Raw genomic sequence first — 13,187 nt, 5'->3', positions numbered from 1 at the left:
AAAATTCAGCTCGAATAAGTGGTTAAAGCTCCTCTACCTTGCCGATTCTCATGCTCCTACTAAGAGGAAGTACTGCAATCGTTTAAATTATCAATGAGTGAACCGATTTAAATCAATGAATTGTCATTCGATTAAAAAATCTTTGCCTCTTTGCCTTTTAGGGAGAAGTACTGCAATCGTAGTTTATTTTTCTTACTCCTCCTAAAAGGAAGTACTGAAATCGCAGTTTAATTTTGCTATTTACGTACAAATACCTTCCTATGTTATTCAAAACGCTTTTTCAGAAAAATTGTTATTGAGGATGGTTTTGAGGACCGCAATTATAATCATTCTTTAAAAAGATCTCTCCAGTGGTAGTTACGGTTCCGACTTAACACCTTATCAGTTTATAATGATAGAATTGCTTATTCCAAATTTAAAAAAATCTGTAAAGCAGATATGTAACTTTGCAAAATAGACAAAAAGGACAGTCTATCCAAAAGGTACAAAAATCTCCCTAACAAAAACTTACAGTTTAAAATGTTAAGTATAAGGGTTGATTAAACGCCAAAAGGTACACAAATCAGCAAGTATCTAACATTTCATTAATTCTTCATTAATATTTAAGTAATTTTACTGCATTAATTTTCATTAATATTTTTTAGAATTTATTAGATGTCACAGACCCTTTTGCTGGCCAGTTCATTTATAATATTTTTTTGATATAATTATGATAAATCACATATACGTACATGCATGTTAAAGTAGAAAAAGACAAAGTTAGAGTCGGCTACTGTCTTGAATTCGTCTTACCGAAATATTCGTGAGCACAAATAACACACAGTTAATAACAAGTAGATTATTCTTTCAACAATTATTGATTTCTCAATTGTAATTTAATTTAATCCCCCTAATTTTACTTATAGTAAAATACTGGAATAATTAGCTGTCCTAAAAATATGCATATCTTATTTATTTTATATTACATACATAAACATAGTGGGAAGAACACCTAGATTGAGAATGTAATTGAAGAAAACTGTATTATTTGCGATAATTATTACCTGTTGTTATAAACGTTTGACTACTTCATAAAATAACAATTACTTTAATCGAAGAATGAACTTAAACCGACGATTTTTATTTAAAAATAAAAATAAATAAATAAAATAAACAAAATCATTGATGTATGTTGGTGTAAGCATTTTTTAAAAAAGGATTTGAATTTTTTAGCCTCATAATTTTTTTATATTTTTTATAACGTTTTTCTTTTTAACCTGTAATTAACAGTTTGATTATTATAAATAACTAGATATTACAGTCAATCTACAGAGCTACTTGAACATATATTTTGTAGACGAAAATGGCCAGCATAAGGGTCTGTGACATCTAATAAATTCTAAAAAATATTAATGAAAATTAATGCAGTAAAATTACTTAAATATTAATGAAGAATTAATGAAATGTTAGATACTTGCTGATTTGTGTACCTTTTGGCGTTTAATCAACCCTTATACTTAACATTTTAAACTGTAAGTTTTTGTTAGGGTAACTATTTAGTCATGTCCTTTAACATAAAGAATTATCTATAGTTACTTGTCTGACTGCTCTCCCGATATTCTCTTTCGTAGTTCTCTATTATTTTGTTGTAAAATATGCAAAAGTTAAACAAAACCAAAATAAAGAATACACTTCCTGTTTGTGAAAAGTATTACGACAATAGTTGAAAATTATATAGTTTTTTTGCTTTGGCAATAAAATAACTAAAGACGGCGGCGCTTTTGGGACAATATAAGAGGAAATAATGGCGCAACTTTTGTTATACAGCTGAGAATAGTTCTGTGTAGTTTGTTGTTTTTTTCATTTGAATTCTCCGGATATCCCTTCTATTTCATCTTTTATTATTATTGTCTTTTCCTTTCTGTAAAACATTCATGGTCACGTACCTATACCTCAACCTGTAAAATTATTGAATTAAATTCTATATTTAAATATTTGCAATGTGTATACTGGTCTCTTATTGGGTAAAAAAAAAACCAGGAAGTATTTGTTAATCTCGAGACAGTTTCTCAGTATAGAGATCTTTTGTGAGATAACAATAAGTGTGGTAGGGAAGGGATTAGCTATGCGGTTAGCGTACTGGACTCCCACGCGGAGGTCCCGGGTTTGAATCCAGCTGCTTGCTAGCCCTTAGATTTTTCTCTACCTAGTGAGCTTCTTACAGCTCACCTGTCCGGTGTTGTCTGTAACGAGAGAACACTGTCCGGAGGCCGTACAGTGCACTGAAAAAAGTTCCGGGCGCCGATAACCTCAGATATTGACACGCCTTAAATCAATTTAAAAAAAAAAAATTGTTTCGTTTTCCTTAAGGAATATTGTTTCAGGACAAAATGTGTATGTGTGGTTGGTTTTAGCATCCCTACAAGAAACACGAGAAATCGCGAAAACTTCAAAATTTAACATTCCCCACTATATCCGGTGTTCGTGACCACAAAACGGATATTCTTGTTTAGAGATTGAAGCTTTCGGCATCTCTTGATTTCCCGAGTCTACGCCGTGAAAATTTATAAATATATGTAAAGATTTCGTTTGCCGTGAACATTCTAATCGTGAAAAACATTTTCTAATATAAGCCCTCATTATAAATGTTTTACTGTAAAAGCTAATAATACGAAGGAAAAAAGATTACTTTAACCTAGAAAAATGTTTAGCAGAAATAATTTCTTTTTTTTTTTTATTCTTCATAAAACTAGCCACTTCCGGTTTTTATTCGAAGTCGGCCATCTTTAATTTTCACGGTCACTATTAATACGGTTGATTGCTCTTGTTGAAAACCCCAGAAAAGAAGTGGTAAACGGTTGGTCCGGCCGGCCATTGATGATGAAGTCAAGTTTTTAAAGATCGTGATGAGGTTTTGATTTTTTTGGGGTGGAAAAATTGCAATTGAGGTAAAAAAATTGTTGATGCATGATGAAGAGAGAGAAAGAGGAGAGAGTGATCAGGTGGGTGATTCACCTAATTTTCGTAGGTCGCATCATCATCAGATGTATTATTAATATGTTCCGGTATAAAGAATTCGTCTTCACTTTCTTTTCGGTCAGACGCACACGACAAGTTGCTTACGTGTGCTAACAACTATTTACGTCTACCCATTTCCTATTAAAAGTACATCTAATAGAAAAATATTTCTAATAAAAGTTTTAGACGAACAAAAATCGGAAACAAACATTTTAGAGGCTAAACAAAAATACGCGATGCTGGCTACAACATCCGGTGAAGGAATTTTAATCTCAAAGTTTCATTTGAATCGCCTGGACTTCCGGGGCGTTTTTTTTTTCGTTTCTTCAGATACTCTGTTCTAACGCATAGTTTTTTTTTGTTTTTTTTAAACACCTCTTTAGACTCAGGGAACCAATTAAATACTCGTATTTAGAGATAATAATAAATTTGTACGTGTTACTTGCATCTGAATAATTTTGCAAATATTTTATGAATTACGTAATGATTATCTATATTATTATTTAAGTACCTGATTGGAATTCATTCATAAAAAGCTATAACTGCGGAAACTACGAAAGGGGGGAAAGATTAATAAATATGTTAAAAGTCAAGGTTCCTTTCAGCATTTCCTGTCTGATCTTGGAACATTTAACATTTAGTTCTGCGGAGCTGGAAAAGGGGTTAGATTGTAGATTGTATTAGAAGGGCAGTTCCACCAAAAAGGGGAAGGAACGCAGACAATCCAAAATAGTTCCCATTGTTCCCCGCCCACCCCTCATCTCATGAGAGAAACCGGGGGCTTTGAAACCAACAAATCCGGCTAAAGGTTGCCAGATGCCAATACAATAAACTAATAAAGTAGTAACAGGACACTAGGGAGCATGGCGACTCAATCGCCTCAGTGCACTGGAATAAACCTAGAAAGTTCTGGTTTCTAGATTACCAGATGCCACAAATCTCTGGAAGGGAGACATTTAACCTCCCGAAGACTGAGGAATCCTAGTTTTAGAATAAACGGGGACACACCTCCTACAAAGTGCCGCACAGTCTCATTGGACTCACCACAGCCGGTGAAGATTGGCAGCGACTGGGTAAGGCCGCATTTGAAAAAGATGGTACGCTAAATTTGCATGTCCACTCAACACCGGATACGGGACCTGGTAAAACCAACCATATCCGTTTTTGACTGGCCTAGGATTTCCTGGAGAAGGGGTTCTTGGAGAGGTGCAAGAAATGTGAAGGGTACCTTAAGAAAGAGACGGATAGGGTAGGTGTATCCCTTTATTTTATCTATTCCAGAGCGAACTGAAACACTTTCTTTGTCAGTACCTTTATAATAAAGCAAAGTATCTTCTTTTTAAAGTATAAATTCTTAGTTTCAAAGAAAAGTTCACCTTCCTCTTATCGACCATCCAGGCTTTCCAGTGGGGTTTTCCAAGTTGTAAGCATTTCTCAAATAATGTGACAAGAAAAAAAAGTAATTCACAAAGTTTTTGCATCAGCATTGTAATTATTTGCGTCTAGACCCAATAAAAATACGTTTATCGTTTCCTAGAATCATTTTGTTATCCTACGACGTAGCCTTGAACTACGACGCTTCGTAGTCAACAAATTAGATAAGTTATAGTAAGTGTGATTGGAATGCGCTTCTTTTACCTAGAAATCGGTCTGACTAAGCGGCCATCATTACGTCTTATCTCAAAAAGACTTAAGAAATAGTTGAAAGTGTTGTTTTTAAAATTTTATTTTATTGAATTAATTTTAATTGTTATCAATAATCAAGGTGATTGGTAGTGAGTAATTTAAAGGTTAAAATTCCTATTCACTCAAATAGCTGATCGTGAGAGAGGAAACATTGTTCCGTGAGGCGGCAGTTCCGGTATAGACTTGGGATGGTTCAGTTAACCAGTTAACCAGTGGAATTTAGTTTTTTAAAAAAAGACCCCCCCACACAGTGTGCACGAATTAAAATCAGACAATGAATTTAATTGTGAGCGTCATGAGTAAGGTACGTCATTAATGATGCTGCCATGTTTACTATTTTAGTTTTCCTTGATAACATGTTTTTGTTCCATTTTAAGAACAAAAAAATAAACCATGAGCACAAGAATGGATCTAAATATGGAGTTCCCCTTATCGCGTAGTTTAAATGCTGGGGCTAACATCTTTTTTATTTTATCCGTCCAAGTGTAGTGTGACATGATGACGTAAATGAAGTTACAATCTGCCCCCTGATGATGGAAGAAGAACCAAATGATAATATCCTGCACTGTGGAGCAACTAAAAATACTGTCAAATTGCGCTTAAGCGTATACATTACGGAATTTAGGTTCAACCCCCCCCTCACCACAGTGTGCTCGAATTAAAATCACGACAATGACGTGGTATACACGTGTCGAACGCAGGGCAAAACAATTAAAAAGTTTACAAACGTCATAATAGTCACTACAAGCGACTTTTTCTGCAATCTCTCTCGGGGGCTTGAGATTACCAGAGCTCATTCTGTGCTCATTCCAAAATCTTGCCTAGTTATAACTAGGGACGCAAGAGCTTTTTACAAGGAAGAAAAGAGCTTTTTTGAATTCTGTGCAAAATGAACATCATGCTCGTACTGAGGTCTGAACCTCTATCTGGGCATTGCACAAGGGTTTGAGAGCTTCTATTTGTGTGCCTAATTCCCGAATCTCTAATGCGAAGACCAAACATGTACCAACCACTTATCGTTTGGCTGGCTCCCTCCACCCCCCTCCGTATAAAATACGTGGCAGTTCTATTGGTAAGATAAAGGAAACATCCCATCAAATAATATTCTTATTGTATTTTATTAAAATTTCGAGTTTTTTTGTAGTTAATGGCAATTTTATAGGATGAAAATATAATTGCTTTTTCAGTCGTGATACATTTATTCTGGCGAGTCGACACCCGGTTGGTGTGTCTTCTGTCTTGTCTGTTCAGTCGACTGAACAGACAGGAGTCCATGAACAGACAAGACAGAAAGACACACCAACCCTGTAATGTAAAATATTATTTTGTAAACTAGCCCTGAAGATGACCTAGTCGCTAGGTCGAAAACTCGGCAGAATAAATGTATCACGACTGAAATGGCAGTTATTTTTTTCACCTTATTGAAACTATGAATCAGTCACCAAAAATAATGAACGGCAATTTGATATTTTTCCAAAACGAGTGTACACCACGTCGAACGGCACCGTAACTGAGATTTGGTTTGACGTGTATATACGTCAAAACAGCTTAACTGGGTAACAGCTGTGTGAAGCCTCAAAACCTGATTTAAAGAAAATATTCTACAATATATCGTATTTTGAATGAATCTCTTTTGAGCGGAAGTGACTCTTTTTATTTTTTAATTGTTTACTATTTCATTGATTTTTTTTTTTGCCCAAAATTTTGTAGTTTTTCATGAATGAAAGAGAAAAGTCATGAGACTGTTTCTCACACTCACACACCTGTTTCAATAACCCCCACCCCTCCCACGCACACACACACCTTTAAATCAGCCAAGTTTATTAATGAATTCTCCATTAAGGAATGAACAAACGTTTTAATATTCTACGCGTTCAGTTTTCGTAGTACGCGTCACATCCTCTTCTCTAAGGGGGTTTTCTCTACTCTCTCTCATCTCTTTCTCTCTCGGCGTGTTTCTCACTAGTGAGGAAATACTTCTTTAAAACTCACTTGCGACACACTTTTTTCTTATTTAAAAAAAAAAGTTGGCAGCACTGCATTCACAGAATATTAATAACTATATTTATCTAATATTATATTTGGTATAGAGAGAGAGACCTTTTATTGTTTTCCAAGTTAATAAGGAGAAGAAAAGACCTTCGGACGTCTGTAATTGGTTAACATTTGAGTGTAACCAATAAATAAATTTATGTCTTTGCCCATAAATAGAAGTATGTCTGTCTGTCTGTAGTGAATGGTTCAATTTTATAACTTAATATAGTCAGTCTCGAAGAAGTAATGAATTTCCTTCCTTCCTGTCTAAGACCTTGACATATATATTGTGCCACTAGAACGTGCGCGGATCTTCTAACATTTATGCGGGAAAAAAATTATTAACTAGAAAAATGTAGTTATAATTTATAAATGAAATCTAATTTTCAGCAAAAGCTTTGACGTGCTTTATAAATAGCCCCCCCCCCCAAAAAAAATAAAATTCGGATTGTATTAAGCTCAAAGTCAAGGATTTTTGAGCGTATGCTTAGCCATTTTGATTTTTAAATCAGAGGAAGAATGCCCATATCTAGTCTTCGTCTTCTTTTCGTAATTTCTCCTTTACTATAACTTGGATAGGAAAACACGTTTACGTATTAATAAAATATTAATTATAACTTAATATAGTCAGTATTTATATAATAAAATATTCTGTTTTGTTGAGAGGGGGTATTTTGTGTGTGCCATTATAACTAAATTTCAACTATCACGCAGTTTTCACTAAAAATCAGTCTACCGGATATGACAGTTTTTCTAGAGAAGATTTTCCAATAGTTATTTGAAACATTTTCCCTGGAAAATTCGTGCAAGGGCGAGGAGGAATGGTGGGAGATTTTTCCTTGCTATTCTTTTGTCCTTTAATTTATTCGTTTTATTTTAATTTAAGACGTTAATGGACAAGATAATTACCTTTCTTGTTTTTTCCCCTAATCTTTTCCTAAATTCTAAAATTTTGTTATTATAAGTATTTTCTATTAAACGGGGGAATACCTTGAACAAAATGGATTTCTGATAAACGTTGAGTGTTTTGAAGAGATAAAGATAAAATTATTCCAAATGTTGGTTGCAATTAATAATTAAAATTCTTAAGTATTCTTAAAGTAGTTAATAGTTAACGTCTTTATATACAGGGTGATCCATTTTAAGACGGCTCAAATGCATTTCATGCTTAAAAACGGTTAATCTGAGCAAAAAAAATAGTAGAGAACAAATTTGTTGCCCGTCACCTCTAGTTTCAGAATATGTGTGACTTGATTTTAGATTCCTGCCCGCATACGCGGCTGACGCGCGTCCCAAAAGTGAGGGTTCCGCAGTTGACCCCCATTTTCATATACACATTTTTAAAGAGTACAAAAAAGTTATGAAAGAAACCGAAAACCGCAATTCGATATCTTCAAAATTAAAGGTGCTAGGTGCATTTCAAAATCTGGTATTTATTAATCATATTTCAACTTTTTAACTTGTTATCAAAGAGAAAGAAGAGCACGCGATAGGTCATTTTTATGTATTCTTTCATCCCCTTTCTACTGAAAATATTGCCAAGGCAGTAAAGCTAGTATTTTTCTTAATATTGGGAAATAAGTAGTTTTCCGAGTGATTTTTCTTAGAAAAATCAAATGTTAAGAGCTTTAGATGTTCTCAAGCATACACAAAATGGCTAAAAATTAATTTTACATCTGTTACAAACAAGAAGGTTTTTAATAATTATTTGGTAATTTTGGGAGAGTTGCGTTTAATTACCCAAAAAAAATTGGAAACCTCCTGCCACCATATTTAAGTGATCAATATCTTTCATGTAAAGGTTCAAACTTATTCCTTAATTTATCAAATAATGCACTTTACTCAACTTGTGAAGCATGTACTGTGCCTTCAAAGGTGCCTCCTCTGGCTCAGGCAAGCCAGGTTAGCCAGGAGGTTATCAACTGCTCTCTGTATCTGAGTCTGCGAGTCAGAGGAAGCACCTTTGATATATATATATATATATATATATATATATATATATATATATATATATATAGAGAGAGAGAGAGAGAGAGTGCGAGGGAGAGAGACTACGTTCTTACCTCGCATAAGTGGAAGTTTTGAGTAAGGAGGTTTTTCAGTGGTTCTAATTTCTGATTTCCCATTTCCTACTCCAAAAATCAACGTGTTTTTTTTGTTACAAATAGCTAAGCGCGTCTTTCTGGATGTCTCGGGAATGTTAATCCAATCCAATCCAAAAACTGGGAAAAACGTAAACTGAAAAGTTTCAGCTTTATCAACCAGGGTTTGGGCATTCTCCCTCCATAAGTTTTTCGTCAAAAATCATCAAACCGGAAGTCTCCTATTAATCTAATCAATTTTTCTTATTTAAATTGTGAGGGAATTACGAAAACTATTCTGTCAATTTACTTGTACTCAGAATTGAAAAATTATCCATGGAATACGGAAATTACTGGCCATTTTTGGGAGAGGAATGGTACAGACTTCCGGGCTTCAGTTGAATATAATTTAAGGTCTTTAAATTTTTAGAAAAATTAGCGTCCAAAAGTGTTTACTAGATGCCACACACTAGTGCGGATTTCCTATTTCGACCGGAAATAGCCCCCATTTTGAGAGGCCCCCCCTGTTTAAATCTACATTTTAATGCATTTTTATATTAAATTTTTAATAATGTCCTTGAATTAATTCATTTATTTATTATATAACTATTGATTGCATAAATTATACGAAACACTTTATTACTACGTATATATTAATTAGAGTTCTGTAAAAGGGAACATAATGTACATGGTTTCCTGTCTGTAAATATAGAGGTAGTCTCTTTTTTTTAAGAGTATAACCCCTCCACCAACCCCCCCTTTACCATCAGAGCATCAAAAAGACTGGTGACGCGTGCTACCTTAATGCTAATACATAACGTGCGGACAGACAGACATACGCACAGCTCCTCTTGTGAAGCCAAGTTGACCGGGAGTCCAGGGCCCCCCCTCCCCTATAGAAATGTGAAGTTCCGGTTGGAACATCTGCCCCAAGGTCTTTCGTGACTCTCTCCCCACCCTCTGCTCTCTCAGGCTCTTTCTTTTCTTTAACTAAAAAATGTGTTCTCTCTCTTTGTCTCTCTCACACACACACTCACATCTCCACTACTTGTTGTTCATTCTTTACCTCCGGCAGGCTCATTTCCTTTCTGTACCTTCAGAGAGTAACATCTCGTGCCTTAGTTTGTGTTCCACAAAAAAAAAGTTTTATCAGTGTTATTTCCGTGCAGTTTTTCTCCTTTGTTTATTTAAAAACCAAAAAAATTTAGTTTCCTTTTCATACTACGTCATATTACCTACGTCATAGTTGTGTGATTGGATTAACTTTACTGGAGACTCTTTAACATTTTCCCATGGTATATCATCTTCAACAGCAGTAAGTACCCAAACCACTATCTTAATTAAAAAAAAAAATGATTTGAGATTGCGTCAGATGTTTCGAAACTGTTTTTTTTTTTAACCGGAAGTACAGGTTTTGAAATTCTTCTGAGACTCGAAACAAAGAAAAAAAAACAAAAAAAAATCTAGGGCCACTTCCTTTACTGTAAAATTTGACTTGATCGATATGGTTCTCTGAGTTATCAGAAAGTGAAAACGTGTATATGTGCGTATGTTTAACGAATTTCTCAAGAGAGTATTTGAGTACAGTAAACTTAAATTTGGTACTCGTTTTTGAGTGGACACTAAAATGTATTTCTCCCTCACTCTGTTATTGGCCTCTTGAGCTTAGCAAATCAGCCATTTACATTCATGCTTGTCACCCTCCTGGAGTCTGGACATCGTCGATCCAATATCGCGCCTCGCTGCAGCAGATCATACAAAAAAATAAATTCCTCAGACTGGTCACAACTTGGACTATGTAAAACGCTACCATCAAGTACCTCGCTACTGGTTTCTTCAGTAAGTGTGAATCAAGTCATAACCACCTATGCAGGCAAATAGTGGACTATAGTTTGGACACGGTGCACAGGCACACAGGAGAGTTAAGGACTCCCTGAAGTAAAACTTTTCTTAGAGGCTGAGGGTTTTTCATAGTTTTTTCCCCTCATTACTTACTTTTGTTCTATATTCTGTAATAATTTATGTAATTAGCTGGAGGTTATAGTATTTATACTGGAACTTCTTATCTACATACCTATATACCTAAATGTTAAATAAAGTTTATTCTATTCTATTCTATTTAAATTCTTCTTTCGAAGCTTCTTTAGTATATTGAATGTTTACAGAGTTATCTTGTTATTTTATTATGAACTCGAAAGAGCTCTGTGTAAATGCTGCCAGAATAGTATTTAAATTAGTGGCAGGTAACGGACAGCTCTCCACAATCGTTCGGTCTCTTCCTTTAGTATTTTGTTAGCACACTCCAGGATTAGATGATTGGCGGCGTCTACCATTATTCCAGAAGTCCAGGAACACTGGTGAGATGTTTCCACACCAATCCTGGGGCTAGATGGTGCGGCGAATAATTTGTGATTAAACCTCATTCTAACGACTGTGGCTAACAAACTTCCTATTGTTGTTTTTACGTATATCTGTAAAAACCAAGGTCTTTTGGGGAGACACTAGATTGGATGGATGTGTAAAATTGGGCCTTTTCTCGCCTTTTGACAATTCTTATATCCGCTGCCATTCGGGTATAGCACTCCGCTATTCACTAAAATGTTGGCCTTCATTTTGAGTGTCTTTAAGTGTAATGTGCGTCTTCATTAATTGATAAATTTAATTTTGAATCCAATATGCAGTAAGTAAAGTTTCTAATTTGATGGTCAATGCGAAAGCAGAAAGTGACTTTCTTAATATTGTGCATAAATTTTGTTATATTTCGCAAAAATGTTGTTAGCACTTCCTGTGGAAACTCAATTACAAATATTTGTCTCGATCGCTCTACTTCCTTTTTTTACTCGGCGAGTAAGTAAACAAAATACGATCTATTCGCCCCCGCGTTCTTAGTTTTATTTACTTAAAAAAAACAAAAAAAAACAAGAAGCTATATACATGCTAAATGCGTCGTACGGCTTTCTTAGAAGTTTCCGGTGTCGTATGTAAACACGCGCGCACACCTACGAAGCTCTGTGTGTACAGTCATCATTTCCTCTTGTATTTCCCGCACTTCTATACCCGCGCACCGCGGGCTCACACCTTTCCTTCATTATTTAGATGGATGTTTTTTAAGAGGATGGGGTATCCGTGCCGGGGTTATTTAATAATAGTTCCTTTTTTTCTTAATTCAGGGTTTTCTTTAATTACTTGAAGAGTCATCTGAGAAATACGTAAGGAATTTTTTATAAACAATGTTCATTGTTAGTATTTCTTATTGAATTTTTCAAATGTTAGTAATAAATATTTAGAAATACTTTTTATTTACAATTTTAGATTCATTTAATACGAATCACTGTGGAAATTGACTAAGCAAAAAGGCCCTGCATATTTTAATAAATAATATTACAAAATTCTCGGATATGATTCACTGAATAAAAATAAGCTATTTCCTTCCATATAAGTGGAGTATGCCACCGGAAATCACATTCTTTGAAGGGTCCTCGTGAGTACGTCATCGTCCACTTCCTGTACTCTTCAGTCGTCAAAGCATTGTGAAGGTTCCTGCCTTTTCCCCGCCAAATGCTTCCCCCTTTACTTTGTGCCTGTTTTACTTAACTCTGGGTGTTCTTTTTGGTCATGCATCTTTTTTTTGTTTTTGTTCTGTAAGAGCAAGCTTTTTTTGTTCAGAAAAGAGTGTGACATTTGATGAGTAATAATGTGCTCCTTTAGCCATGTTGCTCTGTGAGGGAGTGTAGTAACCAGGTAGGTGCCTGAGTGAGCTAGGTCAGTATCGTTTTTATGACCCCCAGACGGGCTCCATATCAAAATTTTGGGACCGTGGACAGCCCGCGGTACTCTTCCATGGGAATAAATGCTGCGAGACTGCCTACTTCCCTGTGCAAACTGCAAAATGCTAGTTCCGGTGATGAAGGGAATAAGGCTCTAATACTACCTCGTAATTTTAAGTTAAGTTTAATACGGCGAAATTACAAGCATTATACTAGTGAGAATTTAATATAAATAAGTTAAATTACAGATTAAAAGATTACAAACACATAAAAATTCCTTGAATTGACCATTAAATAACATCCAAGACCTATACCAGGGGAATCGAACCCACTAAACCAACAATACATCGTAGCATTGGGGGTCTAGCCTATAACCGCCTAACATACTTTACTATAAATTTCTCATATTAACCATTAAATAAAATCCAAGACCTATACCAGGGGAATCGAACCCACTAAACCAACAATACATCGTAGCATTGGGGGTCTAGCCTATAACCGCCTAACATACTTTACTATAAATTTCTTATATTAACCATTAAATAAAATCCAAGAACTAGACCAGGGGAATCGAATCCACTAAACCAACAATACATCTTAGCTTTGCGGGTCTAGCCTATAA

The 13,187-nt window shown here is 35.0% G+C and overlaps 1 protein-coding gene across 6 annotated transcripts in view; it reads left to right on the top strand.

The window, feature by feature from the left end:
• The window catches only part of Hecw (Hecw ubiquitin protein ligase), a 204,406-nt gene that overhangs the window by 76,961 nt on the left and 114,258 nt on the right, over positions 1-13,187 (top strand). Inside the window, exon 1 of one of the 6 annotated variants that reach the window (XM_074115240.1) lies at positions 8,785-10,113. The exons of the other annotated variants lie outside the window; for them this stretch is intronic. The gene's annotated coding sequence lies outside the window, so the exon portion shown is untranslated. Of the gene's footprint in view, positions 1-8,784; positions 10,114-13,187 lie in introns of those variants that run through there. 6 annotated transcript variants of the gene reach the window in all.

The sequence above is a fragment of the Rhodnius prolixus genome, unplaced genomic scaffold, assembly GCF_049639745.1.
Source record: "Rhodnius prolixus isolate KJV_2025 unplaced genomic scaffold, Rpr scaffold_7, whole genome shotgun sequence".
In the NCBI taxonomy this organism is placed as follows: domain Eukaryota; kingdom Metazoa; phylum Arthropoda; class Insecta; order Hemiptera; family Reduviidae; genus Rhodnius; species Rhodnius prolixus.
The sequence above is the reverse complement of the archived record's forward strand: the minus strand, read 5'-3'. Positions and strand labels throughout refer to the sequence as shown.